A 5,619-nucleotide genomic window follows, 5' to 3' on the forward strand; every position below is an offset into this window, starting at 1 on the left:
AAATGTCTATCATCTGTATTTCTGTCTGTCAATCTGTCTCTTTCTGTGTCTGTCTGTCTGTCTGTCTGTCAAAACTAAGCCACACAAGGCAATACAAACACTTAATAAAAGCTACATAACTCATACCATATACGTGTGTGTGTGTGTGTGTGTGTGTGTGTGTGTGTGTGTGTGTGTGTGTGTGTGTGTGTGTGTGCCTTGCCTAAAGTATATGCAGTACCTGTCCTTACGTTTAATATTAGTACACGTGTCTGTCCGTCTGTCTGTTTGAACAAGGTAACGAAGACTCAGGAAGAAGGAACACTAGCTTGGCCCTACGTGTTGGGGGAGGGGGTGAAGAGAGAGGGAGAGGGAAGGTTGGGGGAAGAGAGTGGGAGAGGGAAGGGAAGGTAGAAAAGAGGGAGAGGGAAGGGAGGGGAGGGGAGGGAGAGAAGGGCGTGAGGCGTGGGTTGGAATATGGATGAGGGGAATGTGGATGAGAGAGGATTTAGGCAAACCATGGGTAGAGAGAGAGAGAGAGAGAGAGAGAGAGAGAGAGAGAGAGAGTTGAAAGGGAAGGATAACAGAGATCATAGTGAAGATCCACAGATTTCGCGTTTAATTAGAGAGAGAGAGAGAGAGAGAGAGTTCTAGCAAGGTGCCATTTGGACTGCTCTATCGCACCTCTGTATTACGTGTGTGTGTGTGTGTGTGTGTGTGTGTGTGTGTGTGTGTGTGTGTGTGTGTGTGTGTTTAAACCAGGACAGCATGAATATTAAGCCGCTGACATGACTTGAGACGACGATCTACAGCACACACACACACACACACACACACACACACACACACACACACACACACACACACACACACACATTTGTACACTTAAACGCTTAATTAGTACCAAGTGTGTGTGTGTGTGTGTGTGTGTGTGTGTGTGTGTGTGTGTGACAATCAGTCATAATTGTGCCTCATTTCACTCATATCTTATTCCTATCATCTTTTACTCCTCCTCCTCCTCCTCCTCCTCCTCCTCCTCCTCCTCCTCCTCCTCTTTATCTCCCATTCTCACTCCATGCCCTCTTTCGTTGGTGGATATTGCTGTGACAGGATGAAGAGGAAGATTAGGAGGAGGAGGAGGAGAAGGATCATAAGTATGTTACATCATTTTGTTTATTGTAATTTTTTATCATAATTTTTAACGACGGAGTGACTTTCATTATTATTATTATTATTATTGTTGTTGTTGTTGTTGTTGTTGTTGTTGTTGTTGATTTAGTTCATATCCTCCTCACCTCCGTCTCTTCTCTCCCCTTCTATCTTATTTCCCTTATTCTTTCCATTTTCCCTCTCCTCCCGTCCTCTCCCCTATATTTCCTTTCCTTTCCTCTCTCCTTCCTCCCCTACCTCTTCACCAATCTCTACGCCTCCCCTCCCCTTATTTCCTTCGCCTTGACATTCCCTCCTCTGCACCACAACTCCCCTCACTTGCCCTTATTCCTCTTACTTTCCCCTTCCCTCCCTCTCCCTCCCTCCCTCCCTCCCTCCCTACATTACAACTCTTGCAATCCATCTTCACAACCCAACCTCTCCCAGCCATCCATCTCGTCTTTCTCTCTCCTCTCCCCTCTCCCTCTCCCTCTCCCTCGTGTGACCTAAGGGGAGAGTGGATTAGGAACGCCTCTCCCCTTTAACGTAACCTCCAACCACCGTCTGTGTGTGTGTGTGTGTGTGTGTGTGTGTGTGTGTGTGTGTGTGTGTGTGTGTGTGTGTGTGTGTGTGTGTCTGTCTCCTTATTTAGTTTTATTATTGTCATTATTATTTTTGTCTTTGTTTTCATCTTTATCATTTTCTTCTTGTTCTTGTTCTTCTTTTCTTTTCTTGCTTCATTTTTATCTTACTTGTTTCCTTCTTTCCTTATTTACTTCACCTCCTTGCTTCCATATATTGCCAAATATAGTTATGGAGAGAGAGAGAGAGAGAGAGAGAGTGTGTGTGTGTGTGTGTGTGTGTGTGTGTGTGTGTGTGTGTGTGTGTGTGTGTGTGTGTGTTGATTACACACACACACACACACACACACACACACACACACACACACACACACACACACACACACACACACACACATGGAGTTATAATGACGAAAGTATTTAAATGTATGTTGTATGCTCATTAAACTGTCCACTCAGAAAGTTTGTGTGTGTGTGTGTGTGTGTGTGTGTGTGTGTGTGTGTGTGTGTGTGTGTGTGTGTGTGTGTGTGTATGTATGTATTGTATAGTTAGCCCGTTTTCTTTTGGTATTCTGTAAGGTAGACGGTGAAAGTGACTCTCTCTCTCTCTCTCTCTCTCTCTCTCTCTCTCTCTCTCTCTCTCTCTCTCTCTCTCTCTCTCTCTCTCTCTCAAATTTGTCTCACGATCTAGTACCAACTATTAGACCATTTAAACACACACACACACACACACACACACACACACACACACACACACACACACACACACACACCTTGAATTCTTACCTGGCCGGAAGTCAGTATACCCTCAGGCGCCTCAGGTAAAGTTAGACATCAGGTGTTTGTGTAGGCAACGGGTGTCCTCCTCCTCCTCCTCCTCCTCCTCCTCCTCCTCCTCCTCCTCCTCCTCCTCTTCCTCCTCCTTCTCCTCCTCCTCCTCCTCTTACTCATACTGTCCTCTCTCTCTTCAGTTAAGTCAGTTTTTGCTTCCTAAGATCAGTAATGTAAAGTAAATAGGTTTGTTTTCCTTATTGTTTTTACTTCTTCTTCTTCTTCTTCTTCTTCTTCTTCTTCTTCTTCTTCTCTTTCTTTTTCTTTTCTTTTCCGTTATCTTTTCTTCTTCTTCTTCTTCTTCTTCTTCTTCTTCTTCTTCTTCTTCTTCTTCTTCTTCTTCTTCTTCTTCTTCTTCTTCTCCTCCTCCTCCTCCTCCTCCTCCTCCTCCTCCTCCTCCTCCTCCTCCTCCTGGTTTTATTTCTCTACCTGTTCCTGTTTTCTTTCTATTTTTTTTCTTTAAGGATTACAACCTCGTTAAGGATCCTCTCTCTCTCTCTCTCTCTCTCTCTCTCTCTCTCTCTCTCTCTCTCTCTCTCTCTCTCTCTCCCCTAATCTACTTTACTGTATCATTTCCTGTATTTGTGCGTGTATGTATGTATCCCACACACACACACACACACACACACACACACACACACACACACACACACACACACACACACACACACACACACATCTGGCTCCACCTCCACCTCCACGTTCTTCTCCTTATATAGAGAGGGGAGAACGTAGTAGGTTAGGCTGCTGTTGGTGGTGCTGCTGCTGGTTATTGTGGTGGTGGTGGTGGTGGTTATGAGAGAGAGAGAGAGAGAGAGAGAGAGAGAGAGAGAGAGAGAGAGAGAGAGAGAGAGAGGCCTTGTTTGTTTTTCTAATGACCTCCTCTTCGTGTTCTCTTTATATTTTTTGTCCTTCTTCTTCTTCTTCTTCTTCCCCTTCTCCTCCTCCTCCTCCTCCTCCTCCTCCTCCTCCTCCTCCTCCTCCTCCTCCTCCTCCTCCTCCTCCTCCTCATCATCATCATCGTTATTGTTATTATTTTCTATTCTCTACGCCTTTCTTCCCTTCTTTGTTCTTATTCTTTTTGTTTTTGTTATTGTTCTCGTTTTCTTGTTGTTGTTCTCGTTGTTGTTGTTGTTGTTGTTGTTTTTTCTTCTTCTTCTTCTTCTTCTTCTTCTTCTTCTTCTTCTTCTTCTTCTTCTTCTTCTTCTTCTTCTTCTTCTTTCTTCCCGCCTTCCCTTTCACTAATTAAACGGAGCTGGTAACACATGACTCTCTCTCTCTCTCTCTCTCTCTCTCTCTCTCTCTCTCTCTCTCTCTCTCTCTCTCTCTCTCTCTCTCTCTCTCTCTCTCTCTCTCTCTCTCTCTCTCGTTTTAATTGGATAGTAAGTCATGGTGGAATCTTCTTGATATCTAATGAAGGTTGTGGTGGTCGTGGTAGTTGTGGTAGTAGTAGTAGTAGTAGTAGTAGTAGGTTTTATGGTTGTGTTGGTTGTGGTAATAGTATAATGGTGGTGGTGGTGGTGGTGGTGGTGGTGGTGGTGGTGGTGGTTTTAGAGAGTTAGGGTGGAGTGTCCGGGCGTAGGATGGGCGTGGGCGAGCTTGATGGGGTCCTCTCTCTCTCTCTCTCTCTCTCTCTCTCTCTCTCTCTCTCTCTCTCTCTCTCTCTCTCTCTCTCTCTCTCTCTCGCTCGTCGTTCTGTAATTTTTTAGTAGTATTTAGTGTCTCTTATTTTTGTTCTCCTTTTTCCCCTCCTCTCCTCTTTCCTTCCCCTTTCCTCATGTTTCACCTCGGCTTTTTGTTCTTCCTCCTGTTATCGTTTGGTAATGTAATAGTAGTAGTAGTAGTAGTAGTAGTAGTAGTAGGAGGAGGAGGAGGAGGTTGTACGTACTGAAAGTGATAGTTGTAGGTAGTAGTAGTAGTAGTAATTGCTGCTGTAGTAGTAGATAGTAATATTAGTAGTAGTAGTAGTAGTAATAGTTGTAGTAGTAGTAGTAGTAGTAGAAGTAGAAGTAGTAGCAGCAGCAGCAGCAGCAGCAGTAGTAGTAGTAATTGTTGTAGTAGGAGGAGGACCTCGAGGAGAAGGCGAAGGATAAGGATAAGGATAAGGTTTTACTGATAGTGATAGTTGTAAGTTGTAGTAGGAGTAGTAGTAGTGGTAGTAGTAATAGTAGCAGTAGCAGTAGTAGTTGCAGCAGCAGCAGCAGTCGTAATTATTGTAGGAGTAGTGGGAGGAAGAGGAGGAGGAGGACAAGGTTGTACTGATAGTACTAGTTGTAGGTGGCAAAAGTAGTAGTAGTAGTAGTAGTAGTAGTAGTAGTAGTAGTAGTAATAGCAGTAGTAGTAGTAATAGTAATAATAGTAGTTGTAATAGTAGTAGTAGTTTTAGTAGGTGTAATAGTACTCGTAGTAGTAGTAATAGTAATTGTAATAGTAGGAGTGGTAGCAGTAATAGTAGTAGTAGTAGTAGTAGTAGTAGTAGTAGTAGTAGTAACAATATTATCAATAGTAGTGGTGATTGTTGTTCTTCCTTGGTGTTCAGATGTGTTTCCTTGGAGTAAGAGGAATAGGTAGGTGAACAGAGGTAGGAGGAGCATAGGTGAGTACAGAGGGTCGGTCACCTGATAGTGGCTACACCTTGTGGGTATGGAGTGTGTGGGAAGGAAGGAGGGAGGGAGGGAGGGTTAGCTTAGGTTAGGTCAGATTAGAATAGGGTAGGTTAGGTTATATTTGGGTATGTTAAGCTTGGTTTGGGATTGGTTTAGGTTTGGTTAGGTTAGGATTGGATTGGGTTTGGCTGCTTTTCATTAGGTTCAGTTGATTTAGTTTTGGGTTTGTTTGGGTTTAGGTTGGTTTGTTTTAGTTTGGTATGGTTTGGCTAGGTTTCTTTGGGGCGGAGTGGGTGTGGTGTGGTGGTGGTGTGGTGTTGGTGTGGTGTTGGTGTGGTGTGGTGTGGTGAGGTGTGGTGTGGTGAGGTGTGGTGTGGTGTGGTATGGTGAGGTATGGTGTGGTGTGGTGTGGTGGTGGTGTGGTGTGGTGTGGTGTGCTGGTGTGTTTATGAGGTGTGTAGGAGGGATGGCGT

This window comes from Portunus trituberculatus, chromosome 24 (genome assembly GCF_017591435.1).
Source record: "Portunus trituberculatus isolate SZX2019 chromosome 24, ASM1759143v1, whole genome shotgun sequence".
NCBI lineage: Eukaryota > Metazoa > Arthropoda > Malacostraca > Decapoda > Portunidae > Portunus > Portunus trituberculatus.